Genomic DNA, 16120 nt, shown 5'->3' on the forward strand with positions numbered 1-16120 from the left:
AATCCATTGTGTGCCGGGCTTTCGCGGCGTTTCGTAGCTTTAGTGGGTAGCCGGCACTTCCGTCAAGCAATAAGGTATAGCGAGTTCCAAAGTACACGTTGTACCCTGGTGGTTCTACGGCCGGCCGCGTTTATATACGAGCGACCGCATGCTCCACAGCGGAAGTCGTTCGCGTTCGGAACGAACCACGTTTCGGTCGCTCGTCCCTGATCGCGTTTAGAGATCACGATTGATCTAGCTACGATCCCCGCGCTCCGATAGCTCGAGGCGTGCATCCTCCGGCTGCAACAAGACGGCGTCTTAAAGAAACTGCCTGAGCTTCCGTTTTTCATTGTAAGGTTGGAAATTTGAAGGAATAGGTACGGAAAGATTGTGCTGTTTTATTATGTTCTAATCGATAATTATTTGTTATTTATTGGAGGAGAACGAAAATACAGGGTGGATGTAATTGGTATGCGGACGAAGCCGAGGGTAATAGTGGGTTGCTGCAGACACCCTCGTGGACGAACGAATTTAAGTATAAATTCGTTAAATATTTTGAAAAAATGTAGCAAAGTGACAGCTTTTTCTGAATATTCGTGGAGGTTTATATATTTGTGATAAAAATCATTTTGTAGAACTCTTCAATCCCCTGTGATTTTAAAAAGTTGTATTCTTTCTGAGTCCATTTTTTTCATTTTTCTATTTATTTTCTGAAAATCTGTTTGTTCTTGTGTCAATTAACAATCTCATGATACACGCATTATTTTTAATATTATCTTTTAACCAGAGTACCCTGTTACTCACAAGTCAGTGCATTTATTTGAAGGGTAAGGGAGAGGGGGAAACGAGGAACGTCTATTTTTCGTGATTTGCGATTTATAGCATATTTTGTTGGTGGCGACTGGGACTCCAGAACTTTCGAATCACAAAGGGTTATAGAGTTCAAATGCCTCCGTAAGATAACGTTAAAGTTTTGGTATATTGGTTAAAAGCAGGCAATGTCCACTCTGCACTGGAACGAGACACTTAATTTTCTCGATAGTTCTTTTGTGACACTCCCTGTTTTTTCCCCTTACCCTTCATTTCTCCCTCATTTTTTATAACAGGGACCTTACCTTACATTAATTTAATCCTGTACAGTATAATAAAAAAATATAAAATATAAAGTCCCCAACAGCCCGAGTACAGAAAAACATATTAATAGATCAAATTATTAAGGAAAAAATTACCCGCGAAAAGAATCTCTGCAAAAGTCTCTGCAGCAGCCCCCATAGGTTTGTCATTACGTTGCAAATGATCTATTGTCAGCGTCGACGGCGACAGAGAGCAATGGAATGGTCCCTGAATTATTCTCAGAGACTAGATTAAAGAATCCAGGTAGTCGTTTGCGGTCGGCGGGCTTTTCTGTGCAGCTGCAACGTTGGAGATTTCGTTCGAGATCATCGACATCGCCGGGGGTAACAGTTGAAAATGAATAGGAGCGGCGAGAACAATGCCGATAACGTAATTACCCGGGCACAGTTGCACAGAAAGGTATCTGGGGCGTGGCAATTATAAAAATTGCACTCGCGGAAAAGTCGATTCTGCTGGGCAACTGATGGCCGGATAGATATGGAATTAGACAATAACGTGTCTGTAACTGTGGCAATTTTTTTTCTCTAATGAAAATTTTCGAGATTTTTTACTGTAAGGAGACTGTGATCACGTTGCGAGTCAAACGATTGCAATGGTAATAAGGTTCTATGTAGAAAAAGATAAACAAAAGAGGCGAAAATATATTCGTACTATTGCAGTATCGTTGCAATTGATGCTCAAAATTGTGGCAGGTATCGCTGTATCGTTGCAATTGAAAAATTTGACTACTAATTGTAAGAGATTAACGAAATATCTGGTGCGAATCGAGCATCGAAGTATCCAATCATGTGATAGAATATTCCCAGTTACTTTTACCTGAAATCAATACTCATTTCGTCTGTCAATTAAATCTATCGAGAAAGTCTAGAAAAAAAGAGCAAAATAATTTCTACTTAAATAAAAAGGAACAGAAGAAAGTGCAGGAATGGGACTAATTTGAAAGCTCCCTGTAAATTATTTTTCCTCTTTGAAAGTACGTAGATATAGGACACTTGGAATTTCAAAGCGAAGAATGATCCAAGCTGATTTCAACGTTCGCGAGTTCGATGGTGTTCAGATTAGTACCATTCCTGAAGCGTGTACAAGTTTAAAAAAAAAAAAGGATAAGGAAGAGATAAAAGGGAAACGTGCTTCCATTTCTCAGTGACCGCGAAGCGAATTCGACTTCGATTCGCTCGCTCTAAACTTTGTACATAATCGCGAAACGGTAAGCGAACGCATTATTTATACGATGGCAGTGCTACTGCCGTTAATTAATACGTTAATTAGCGTTAACGAGTTTATTTAATTAGGATTAAGAGTTGTTTCATTTTTTTTTTTGCTACTTAATCGGTCTTGCTGCGAGACACTTGTTACTGGTTTATATTTATACACCACTCACTCATCCGTTTCGACTGTTCTTGTAATGAGATTAAGCTGGGCACACGAGTTGCATACATCGAATCATATTAATTTAACAATACCAACGTAACATATACGTAAGACCAGACACCCCATATTATACATATATTTCTATTTTGTATGCCGACGTTCTTGCTGTCAGGATTCGGAGCGAGATACTAACACGAAGCAAAGATTTGAAAAAAAAATTAAAAAAAAAGTTGCAAAACCACCAAACGATGCATTTCATTGAGACCTGTCTCGATTCGTCAACTTTCTCCTCGCTGTATTTTTATGGACATATCCTGCGTGATTTATTAATCTGTATAAGAGTTCCCCGTTCTGGGGGATGGTCATTCTGCATTTTTTCAAGCGTTGAAAAATTTGCAGCCGGTTCATCGCTCCTTGTGATATTAATTTCAAAGCAGCAACGAAATGGGAAAATTTTTTCTTTCAGGTTGATTTAGGGGCGTTTTTATGATAAATTTGATAACCCGTGCATTTAAGTGCACGGCCCCCCGTGCATGTTATTTACGGGGCTTCGAGTCGCACTTATTTCCGTGACCAAAAAGTCAGTAAGATTGAAAGAAGCGAAAGCAATGCGAGCTTGTGGGCGAGTGAAAGTCCTCGAATTATGCGAACCTAATCGACGATAAATTCGAGTGACTCATCTCGGTGAAGTTTCCTACGGTTACGATGTCGATACGCGGCTCGCATTCGAATTGAATCACGGAGGAATTTATGTCAAGCGAGACATTGGAAATACACGAAAACCAGTGAAAAATAAAGCTTGCAGTAATAATCAAGAGCCCTTGTAGAAAACACTGTGAGAAAACAAGTGTGAAAATTAAATTTTTTTTATACGAAAATGTTCTACGTGCCAATAAGTTACCAATAGTGCTAAAAGATGTTAGAGCTAATTATATAGGGACAAGCAGGATTGCAATTTAAATGAATGGCACATTCAGTTTTCTCTACAACTAAGAGAGTACAAGTACAATTAAATTTTTCACGAATTCGGACTATATTAAGGGGAGGTTCCGGTCTAGAGCCCCCCAAAAGAGGTGATCTTTAGGAATTAATTAAAGGAAAACTAATATATATAATTTAATAGGACTTTTTGCATTGTATTAAGGATGTCTTTAGTTATAGAAATATATTTTTTGTTTTGTAATTAATCATTGCAGACGGCACTGCGGAGTCGTTAAAGTCAAGGCGTCAAAAAATTGATCCAAATCGGTGAGACCTGTATCTCCAAAAGTTATTATTCGATTCGACTGAAACTTTTTTATTTTGAAGAATATAGTTCTGCCTAGGGGGGAAAGCAGAAAAACAAATGCAAAAATGACATTTTTTTAGAAAATAACTACACTTGAAGTTTGAAATCACTTTCCCACTATATTTTTCCTCCTTTCAACGCCTTTGAAAATTATAAATTTTAAATTTTTTGTATTTTTTCTGGTTTCCCTCCTAGCCCGAAATATATTCTTCAAGGTAAAAAAAAGGTTCAGTCGAATCGGATAATAACTTTTGGAGATACAGGTCCCACCGTTTTGAGAACACTGTTTCGAGAAAAACGCGTTTAACCGCATTTGCCGCTACTCAAATGCCTATAACTTCGGGAATTTTACGAATTTCAACAAATCCTTTTAAACAAGTATTCCTAAAAGGTTGAACATTCGAAAAATGAATTTGAAAAAAATCGACTTTTAGACCGGAACCTCCCCTTAATGCAAAAAATAGAAAATTTTGTGGTGCATTTGGGTTATTGTATACTTAAGCATATTTAGCAATCGAAACAAATCAAATGTCGTAAATAATTTAAAGTCGGGGAAGTTCCCAGAACGGTGTTTTCTACAAGGACTCTTCTAGTTTTTCAACGAAATCTTCCGAAAGTATGAATATTGCAAGTTGCATACTACTGTAGAAAATTGGCGCCAAAATCTTACTTGAAGACGATAAAATAAATTTATAAAAATTAAGGTGCTCGTAAATTACGACATCTCTGCAAGAAACAAAATTTCTAAGGGGAGAAAGAAATAAGTCAGTACCTGAATTAAGTGAATCAATTTCAGTTTCTTCTTCCTACTATAAAACGCTGTTAATGGGCACATTAGGAAATGAAATCAGCTCGAAGGACAAAAACATGTTACGCCTGATGTTCGCGGCTGCAGTTTATACGTTCGCGCTGCGGTAATTGTATTGCTTTCGAGTCAATTAAATCGGTGGCATCACGCTAGCAGCGCATGCACGCGGCTGATCTTGATGAAATTAAAAAGGACAGAAACAAATAAGGCAATAACGTGTCGCTTTAATGGCACCATGGTCTAGCGATTTCAATTACAGCGTTTTAATTGGCCCTTGGAACATGGGGATAATTACGCCGATTAACGGGAAGGCGGACAGCAACTGGAGCGCGAATTTTATGCGCTGTCAGGGATTTATCGACTGGCAGAAATTTTCGAAACGAACGAAAGCAGGTATTTTACCAGCTTCTGTGAAATGAGACTGGTGAAATACGTGGACGGTGCCTGACAGGTATAAACGAATTCCGAATCAACCTCGACCCAATGGGGAGTTGATTAAATGTTTGGCTTGCGGTAAATAGAGTGAAGTCGGGGAATTTTATTTAGCGCTGTAATTAGTAGTAATTGGAAGCACACTTCCAGTAACTGGACCTCGCGATGCAGCAAGTAGATATGCGCGTTTGTGGTCAGACATGGAGAAAATTGAGCGTGGAGCGATTTAGGAAATCAATAGCGACAATGAAGTTATTGGGATGCTTTTTTATGCGGCAAACAATTACATATATTTTAGACAGTGTGATATTTCTGGGAGTTATAATTTTGAACATTTATTGATGTGCATAAGAAAACTTGAAGCCACTCCGCATCACCTTGTAATTTACGAAAATTGGAAATACAATCCTGGTGAAAATGGATTTTAAAATTCATAATTTTATACAGGGATCGAAAAAGTTCTCGAACCCTCGTTTTTTAAAAGATTCTGTTAGAACTTACATGTTTCGTTTAAGCAAATATCTGTTCCTGTGGAATTTTTATTGAAAAAAGTGTTACCTTTAGGAACTTCTTTAAAAAGTGTTCTCATGGAACAGATGTTTTAGTATCTATATAATAAAAGTTCCATGGAAACAAGTTACATTAAAACATTTATTAAAAAAGTTTTCATAAGATAAAGAAAAGTACTAAACTATTAGGTACTAGTTTTATTTAACAATATAATATCATATTCTTCATATGTTTATTTAATAAAAGGTATGAAAATCATAACATAAGTATTCTTTATTTTATGAAAACTTTTTTAATAAACGTTCTAATATAACTTGTTTCCATGGAACTTTTGTTATACAGATTTTAAAATATCTACGTAGGTAAGTATTGCAAATAAATAATACATTCAGAATATCAATTTAACTGTAATAATTATTTAATATTGTTGTAGTACTATCCATTGAACAGTATTCAGTATTTGTTACAACGATTGAGAACTTTTTTAATATTGGTGAACAAAATATCTGTTCCTGTTATAGAAAATTTTTTATTTTTATATTTTATAAGTTCTATTCCAACTAGAACCTTTATGTTCAAAAACTTTTATTTTATCGGTTCTCCTGAGAACTTATAATGTGAGAACATTTTTAAAAAAGTTCCGCGGTCCATGTTTTAAATGAAACCTATTGGAAAAGTTCCAGAACTTTTACGATCCCTGCTTTTATATACATAAGTGTATAAATAATTACTATATAGTAATTATTACTATATAAATAATTGTACTATTCGGTTAGGCTATTATATAGTAGTATTTCAAAAATGTTCTCACATTATAAGTTCTCAGGAGAACCGATAAAATAAAAGTTCCGCAATATTGAAATCGTTGGTCTTTTCTGGGATGTTTCCACATCTCGTATGTTATCAATTGTGTGCTAGTTTCTTTTTGTTGAACTATAATATTCTCATTACTCTTCATATTTCAGACTTTCTTTTCACCACCACTGTATGTCAAATAGTGAATGAATAGAGAGCTCAGGCATTCTTGGAGAATAAACAGTATCTGTTAGGTCTTGGAGTTTGAATATTAGAATTCCTTCCTTACTATTCTGAAGGATAAAACACTGTAAGGTAAATTGTACAATGATTGGAACGCTAAGTGGAAATCCCAATTGGAATGTCTATATTTTTTTGTCAAGTTTTTATATGGTCTTAATTCTCAATTGATGATTATGGAATTCTCATTAAAATAAAGCAACTTGGGTACCTATTAAGTCTATTATTTTAAAAATATTCAATCAGCAACAAACATAGGTCTAAAAGTACAATCATTGGTGTACTTAGTAAATTTATTGTCACAGCGTGTATTAATTATTGACACTCAGACACTAAAAATAAATTGTTGATTTTTTCATAATGTATTCTTCATTAATAACTAAAAATAAATATAAATAAGAGATCAGACAAAAGAAAAGAAAATTAAGATCTAGTTAGTGTCATCTGATTCAGGATAATTGCTTAAGAAAGCCATCAGCTCCTCCTCGCTGCGGAATGTGTCTCTTCTATTGTAGTTGTCAGTTTTCATTTAGATGGTGGATGCTTAAAAGTTAGAACACAGCCCTGTGTCTCACCGCTACCTTTAAGATTTTTTTGCCAGCTGTAAAATGTGTAATACAACAAGGTACCAATTGACCATGTTACCACTACTTGACAACTTTTCAGAAAAACGTGAAAAATAAAGTTTTTAGAAGTGCAACTATCTCCTAATACCCACAGTTCGCCACTTCTAAAAACATTATATTTCACGTTTTTCTGAAAAGTTGTCAACTACTGATACATGGTCAACTACTGGTACCTTTACCCTACTGGAGTCTGCAGTGTTATGCTGAAAGAAAAATACGAAATTGTAAAAAAGTGCTTTCTAAGCTCGTACTTCTTAACCCTTCGTTGCATAACTCCTTCGATTTTGGAAAAAGATACATTTCTGGACTCGTACAAGTGATAATAATAAGGAAAAAATAATAAAATTGCTGATTACAACAAAAAAATTAAAAACAAAAAATATGTTGCTTATTTGCAACAGTATGCAACGAAGGGTTAATATTTGGCTGTTTAATCAGGAGAGCCAATGCTTAAATCAGTGCCAGCATTAGTGTAGTTTACCCTACCTGAAAGATGAAATAAATATTGTTAGAATATAATGTTTATTTATTCAAGGAAATAAAAGTTACACAGTCGAACGTCAGTATAATAATAATAATAAGAACTGTATAAAACTTAAACTAAAAGTAATAGAAAGAATACTGTCTTTAGCGCGATACAAGTTATCCGTTCAGAGGGTTTTCTCGGACTGAGAAACGCAGGGGTCGAGAAGACCGTTTTCCCCTCTTTTGGGTCTCCTGTAGCGAAAGAAAGGAAACTCATAAATTACCGGGTCCTTAAACTCCCTGACACTCTAACTCTAGGAACAGTCTACCGTTGTACACATTCCAACAAATATCAATGACAAAGCATAAAGAAAGCAGCATTAGAAAGTGTCTGCTTTTTTCCATCGTTCCTGCAAGAACAGTACAAATCACTGTTATCAAAAGTCGTCCCTTTGGAAAACCCCGAAACGTAAAGGCCCGTCAGCTTTTCGATCAACCGTAAGCCACGGTCGTTCCAATGTGGGCAAACCAGGGAATACAGCAAAGAGGAAGCCGCGCGCTGGCAAACAGACCAAAAGAGACTCGGAGCGGAGGAGCAACGGCAACAACAAACAAGACCAAAAGGGTTGAACCGCAGAGGATGGCGAGAATCTTTCCGCCATAAAGATTCGTATCGCTCTGGAAACGTCGGGCTTCTCTCTTCTCTAACTCTCTCCGTTCCTCTCTGTTTCTCCCCGGTTTAGCCTGGTTCCTCTGGCCGCTTGTCCTCGATCATCCCTGGCGCGGAGCAAAGGGGGCGGGCACGGAGCCGGTGGGCGTCCCTTTTCGAGATTTACGACGATTTAATCGTACAATTAATCTAACACCTTGTTGCAACAACACCTCGTACCGCGCGTATCTCCGTTACCTCCGACACTCCGCGTGATTCCGCGAAAGAAAAGGGGGAGGGCAGGAAAAAAAGAAGGTCGAGCCCCGATGCTCCTCCAGGAAGGAAGGAACGAAAGAGGGAGCGGCAGATAGAGGAGGAACAAGAGGGAATTGTGGCCGGATGGATCGACGGAGGTGCTGGCTCTTCTTCCCTTCGATCTATCGTGCTGAATCGCTGGCAGAAAAGGAGTACCGCGGTGTTAAAGGGGAGTAACTGGCCAAAGTGATGGAGGCAGGGTGTACGGAGAGAGACAGAGGGAAGAAGAGCCAAGGAAAGGAAAAGGGAGATGGCTGCTTTATATCGCGAGCTAGAGCAGTGGTGCGCAAAATTCATTTTTAACCCTTCGTGGTCGCGCGGGGTGTATCGCACCCCAGGGAAATTATTTTCCTTTGCCCAATATTTCTGTAAATTTTTAGACCTTAATATTAAAATTTAATAATTGGGTGTTTTTTGACAAAAGAAACATCGCTTTTTCCACAAACATTTTTTTTAACTACAAATTTCATCGTATCAAAATTTACATTTCTAGAAAAAAAACTATTAGAGCATGTTTGTGTGAGTATTCCGAATGTACAATTATCACTAAATATTTAGAACATTCAGAAATAGGAAAATGGTATTTTTAAATTACTCAAAAATAACGCCGGGGTGCAGTGAACCCCATGTGGCCAATTTGTGATTATAAGGTGTGACCTCGGAGGGTAATTCACATTTGTGGTGGAATGACACTATGAAATTCTCTTTCTGGTTTTTCTTCTGTTAGAAGGCGTTTATTAGGAATTTACTGGTAGATAATTGTTAGAAATATTATATATTAGAATCAGGTTTATGATTTTCCGGTAATTTATGCAGCAGCTTTGTCGCACTAGATTCCTATTCCTTTCTCCTGAAGTCAACATACTAGATAGTCTCTTAATGTTGCAACTCTCTCGATTCAGATTTTAAACCGTAAATAGAAATGCTGAGATACATTTTTTAAATAACTTTCAAAATTGAAGGAAATAGGTGTCCAGAGGTTAATATAGGTCTCGAGGGCCAACGATTGCGCATCACTGATCCATAGGGTACTCCGTATTCTTATGATAGCGCGGGCACGTGTAGTTACGTAGAATAAATGAATCCTCCAGTTATTTTATCGGGTCGCCATTGTTTTGCGATCTGAGAGCGGTCCCGTAGCCGACACTCTTAAGCAGATGTAATTTAAACGTGGATGCGTTCCGTCCCTGATCAGGAAAAATCGGTATCGTGCCTGTTTTAACGCTCGCCGAGATAACAGGTCGATAGGTGAGCAACGTAAAAATGATTAGGTAGAGATATCACTCGGAACATCGGATACAACTTCTCCCCCTAAACGTGCTATACCTTACTCACTGTCAGTAAGTCGATAATGTTCCCCTTTCGCTAAAGCGTTTCCCATTCCTCTTCAAAATTTTCCTATGCACACTTCAGTGGAATCCAAATTTTTGTAACCCACACAAAACCCTCTCCCCATCTTTGCCATTCACGGGACATGGATCACAAACAACCCCTGAAATCAAAGGCGTCCGCAGACTTTATTCAAGGGTGGGTGGCAATTCTGAGAAACAGTCAAGTTTACAGGCGACGATTGGTTGCTTGTTCGAACCCAATTTGTAGGGCCAATTTAATTAAAATTTTGAAATTGAAATTTACAAATATTCGCAATTTTAGTATAAACACAATGAAGATTAGTTTTTAAAAATAAGGGGCAAATATTCACAATTTTAGTATAAACACAATGAATATTAGTTTTTAAAAATAAGGGACAAATATTCACAATTTTAGTATAAACACAATGAAGATTAGTTTTTAAAAATAAGGGACAGATATTCACAATTTTAGTATAAACACAATGAATATTAGTTTTTAAAAATAAGGGACAAATATTCACAATTTTAGTATAAACACAATGAAGATTAGTTTTTAAAAATAAGGGACAGATATTAACAATTTTAGTATAAACACAATGAAGATTAGTTTTTAAAAATAAGGGACAGATATTCACAATTTTAGTATAAACACAATGAATATTAGTTTTTAAAAATAAGGGACAAATATTCACAATTTTAGTATAAACACAATGAAGATTAGTTTTTAAAAATAAGGGACAGATATTCACAATTTTAGTATAAACACAATGAATATTAGTTTTTAAAAATAAGGGACAAATATTCACAATTTTAGTATAAACACAATGAAGATTAGTTTTTAAAAATAAGGGACAGATATTCACAATTTTAGTATAAACACAATGAAGATTAGTTTTTAAAAATAAGGGACAGATATTCACAATTTTAGTATAAACACAATGAATATTAGTTTTTAAAAATAAGGGACAAATATTCACAATTTTAGTATAAACACAATGAAGATTAGTTTTTAAAAATAAGGGACAGATATTCACAATTTTAGTATAAACACAATGAATATTAGTTTTTAAAAATAAGGGACAAATATTCACAATTTTAGTATAAACACAATGAAGATTAGTTTTTAAAAATAAGGGACAGATATTCACAATTTTAGTATAAACACAATGGAGATTAGTTTTTAAAAATAAGGGATTTTTTATCAAGCCAGCCCCTGCGGATGTCCGTACCTGAAAAGGGCCATCCTTAAATTACGTAAGGGTAGTTTGGGCGCCTTGCCTATCCCTCCCTTCCCAAGTATAAGAATTCATAAGATTTTATATTCCACCTCCACCCCCTTCCTTACGTAATTTTTCCAGTTAAAGTAAGTCGAGGAAGATGCCAAATGGGGTTAGATGCCAATTAACCATAACTTAGAGTTTCTCCAGTAGATGTGAGCAAGAGCGTGGGAGATCTTTTGTTGCGTCCGTTGCTAAATGCAATTGCTTGACATTTGTTTTTACACACTTCATAATACATGTTTTGAGGCAGGTTATGCTATAGCGTTCGTAAATATGTTGGCTGCCGCTTGATATTTTGCATTCTAATAAAAAAAAGGAAAGTGTTATCAACAGTGGCGGGTTGTTAGCTGGGAAGAAAGTATTTTTCTTATTTATTCTGATTCTTACTCAAATGATTGACGTACAATTTGACTTACCTAAGAAGGGCAGGGCTGCACAAGGAGCCGTTTTTAGCGCCTACCTGCGAGCAACCAGCCGCGCGTCGAACTGTCCTGTTACTAAGGGTAGAATTAGTGAGGAGTATTCCAGTAGTGTAGGTGCGTGCTCGTAGCCGCGTAGCGTAAGTATATGTATTTCGGCTGCTCGACGCTCGGCTGGTTGCTCGAAGCTAGGCGCTAAAAACGGCTCCTTGTGCAGCCCTGGTATAGGGGTTGCAACTTACTTATTTCAGTAAACAATGTATATTTATAGTAAACAATGCGAAGCTATGTGAGAAAAATCGAACAGAGGAGAATGGACAGAGGATGATCTTCGATCTGCTGCATTAGCGAAAGTTGTACCGAATAAAAAGTACCCCACCATTTTTGTTTCGTTTGTGTCATTTCCAACGTTTGATTCAGGTTGAAATAGCATCACATTGAGATTAAGATGCCTAACGAATAAGCTTTTTATATTACAAATGTATAGGTATCAATGCATTGAGGTAAGATGCCAAATCGTGTATGAGAAGAATTGTTGTTTTTATGGGTTAACATTTAGTTTTTGTTAATTTAGTAGTGTTCGTTTCATAGTATAAATTGGAAATGGTTAGTTTGGGTGGATCGTCCTTAAATTACCTAAGGTTTTTTTTGGGGTGAGAGCGTCGCGATTTTCTTATGTTTTTTTACACAGGGGAGGAAGGAGTTAAGTAGCGTCTTACGTAATATTTTTTTACCTAATTGTCAATAGGTGTAACTTAAACAGCGATGTTTCATCGCATACACGAAATCAAGTTAAATAAATCATATAAAGCTTTAAAAGAATTTTAATAAGGTAAGTCGGGGGAAGATGCCTATAGTTTCTTAATAAATTTATAAAAAATGTAATATATATATATATTTATTTATTTATTTATTTATTTATTTATTACATTATATATATATTACATTATATATATATTACATTTTTTATAAATTTATTAAGAAACTATAGGCATCTTCCCCCGACTTACCTCATAAAAATTCTTTTAAAGCTTTATATGATTTATTTAACTTGATTTCGTGTGTGCGATGAAACATCGTTTTTTAAGCTACTCCTATTGACAATTAGGTTAAAAAATATTACGTAAGACACTACCTGACTACCTCCCCCTTTTGTAAAAAAACCTAAGAAAATTGCGACGCCCTCGCCCCAAAAATGCCTTTAGTCATTTAAGGACGATCCACCCAAACCAGCCATTTCCAACATTGATACCCCTTTTTCTATTCCCAGGCCCGGCATAAGCTTTCTTTGCGCCCCAGGCGAACTTCTCAAATTGCGCCCTTTATTTATAATACTTATATATTTGAGCTTTCTGATGACCTTGCTTTGAATTCATATTCGTAGCTTAACCCATTTAAAGTATAACTTGTAATATTTAATTTAAAACTTTACTTTAAAAAATTCCAACAATGAAACGACCATTTTGCACCCCTCGCCAAATTTACGCCCTAGGCATCTGCCTAATGTTGCCTGTAGAGACGAGCCGAGCCAGTCTACTCCATACTTCCGTTTCTACACCAGTATCGAGACACATTTAACTCTCATCTTACCCAAACATGTCCCTAGAAACCTAAAAATAGCTTCATAACGTAATACCTACTGCCTCCCAGGGACTAATGACGTCTGTGTTGGAAGGGGTTTAAACCCCGCGACCCCTGGGCGAGTCGTATCGTGACTCGCCAGGAGGATCCGCGGGTAACGGGTCCGAGTTGGCGAAAATTCCATGCAGGTGTAGGCGAGGAACCGCGGGGCTGCACCTGCGCCCGGTTCCGCGCCTGCTGGAGGAGCCGCGACGAGTAGAAGCCCGCGCGTCGTTGTTCCACGGCGATATAGAGACTGCTCGGGTGCAGGGGACACCCCCGCAAACGAGGGGGCCGCGCGTGTGCGTCCGTACGACCAAGGACAACAACATTCTCCGCAAAACTAATTGCCAGGTAAGTATATACGAGCGACGAGCCCGCTCGAGCGCGGCCGAACACGCGCCGATACACCTTCACGTGAACCCCGTGCACGTAGCGGCGCGAACCGGAGGAACGGGGACGAACAATGAGATGCTCGTGCAGATAGCCGCGAAGGGAAGCTCGGGGGAAACTTCACGGGGGCGAAGCGCTCGAAAGATGCTAGGGAAAGGCGCCTCGGGTGGAGAAAAGGGAGATAATGGTCGAAAAGCTTAGGTGGACCTGGACAAGATTTTCGGATCCTGGAGGTGGTTGTTTATTTATTCCGGAAGAATGGACGAAGTGATTTGATGGTAGAGGGTTAAGAGGGGATGCTGTATAATTGTAGTTGGCGAACTGTCCAATGGGAATTTAATTTTTAAATTTTCATTTAAGGGGAATTCTACTGTTTGGGGCTAAAAACATAGCGAAATTTGGGATTTTTTGGGGGAGAAACTAGCGATTCGATTCATCTGAAATTTGGACCATGTTTTTATGCATCTTTGAAGAAGTAGCGGGATTTTTTTTATTAATTTTTAATTATAAATACAGGAGTTATGTATAATCGACCATCGCGCCGCGCAAAGTTCGTCGTCCGCTGGTGCGCATAGTATTTATCGTCCAGGTAATTTGAAACTGAAAAATGAAACGGTGCTTTATTTTATACATATGTAGCTTCAGTTTGATAAACCAGAATAACGATGTTATATATTCTTTTTGTCCCGTGAGAAAGTTAGCGAATTTTGATTAAGAGGCGAATAGCAAAGATTAAGGTTTGATTTGAATCGCTGGTTTTTCAATAAATATTCCCAAATGTTGCTATGCTTTTAATCCAAAAAGTAGGATTCTCCCTAAATTTTATGTATGTACCTACTTGTCAGAGAGTTGAGAGGGCGCACTTAAGGGAGTATACCCGTTTGAACCCTCGAAGAATGTGTACATTTTGTGGATTTTTTTACAAGTCAACGGCTTGATGAATATTTCCCGTTTTTTTACTATCTTTACATAGTATTATGAACTACTTAAAAAAAAAGTTTCAGTTAAAAAACTATTGTTTTTCGGAAGTTATGCAAACATATCCGAAAGCCTCTCGATTTTAGACGGCTAAACGGTGGGCCTAAAAACTCGCGCTACGTTCAACCAATTCACTTTCAATTTTGCATGCAGGATCGTAATAAGCTTCCACATTGTCCAACGAGGGTTTTTTTTATTCCGATTCCCCGTTTATTATTTATAAAGAAAAAAGGTGGCCTTTTCTTTTAGAAAAATGTAACTTTACCTTCGATCTCTCACCATTTCTTTATTTTTCAAAATTTTCCAAATCGGCCCCGTTGGACGATAGTTATTGACATACTTTATAAGAAGATTTTATTGTTTTTGATGTCACACACGACTTACAGCTGTTTTCAGGCCCACCGTTTAGCCGTCTAAAATCGAGCGACTTTCAGATATGTATGCATAACTTCCGAAAAACAATAGTTTTTTAACTGAAACTTTTTTTTTAAGTAGTTCATAATACTATGTAAAGATAGTAAAAAAACGGGAAATTTTCATCAAGCCATTGACTTGAAAAAAAATCCACATAATGTACACATTTTCCGAGGGTTCAAACTGGTATACCCTCTTAATAAGGTGCTAATAGCTTGAACCACATCGCACACTATACGGACAATTTGGTTCCATTAATCGTATGTCTATCACTGTCGATAACATGTGTAACATTGTCGACTTGCTAAAAAAAACAAACTAAGTGAATTTAAAAAATCAGTTATGCAAACTTTATGATCTCTTGATAATGTGAATTGTTCCAACTATCTCGTTAATCCTTCCTTACCAGTCTGTATATTTGTATTTTTGCTGAGGAGTATTATCCATTAACAAAACAAGAATAATGAGAATAAATGATAGGTGAAGGATTCGGTAGCTCTTTCGAATTAATGAGAATGGTGACATTGTGTACCTACTTGTGATGTAGTATATTAGAAGTTTATTTATTCGATTTTTGTAATGGATACCATTTTTCGTAGTATTAACTAGAGTACACGCAAGTGGAAGGGGTATTTAAAGAGGAAGATTAGTGAAGCTTCGCGGAAATGGAGGAGGAGAGGTGAAATATTAATGAAGTTAAATGGAAATCGATGGGAATTGAAGAATGTAAAGGTCAGAAGCACACGAAGAAGAAGAAGAAAGTAATGGAAGAATAAACCGAGAAAATAGTACGTCGAAGTAAAAGTAGAAAGGCGATACAAAGAGCCAGCGGAACCACACTTCCGCAGCCCGAGAGGAATACAGTAAGCCACCCGAAATAGTAAAGAAATCGAAGAAGCCATCGAAGAAGCATCGAATGGGAGAGTGCAAGAAAAAGCGCACAAAGTAGCACAGGAACTAACAAGATAAAGAAACCCGTTAAGTAGCCACTTACCAACAACACGACGCGACAGGAAAACACCGAAGAAAGCCACAAACAATAGATAACA

This window comes from Andrena cerasifolii, chromosome 9 (assembly GCF_050908995.1).
Source record: "Andrena cerasifolii isolate SP2316 chromosome 9, iyAndCera1_principal, whole genome shotgun sequence".
Taxonomy (NCBI): domain Eukaryota; kingdom Metazoa; phylum Arthropoda; class Insecta; order Hymenoptera; family Andrenidae; genus Andrena; species Andrena cerasifolii.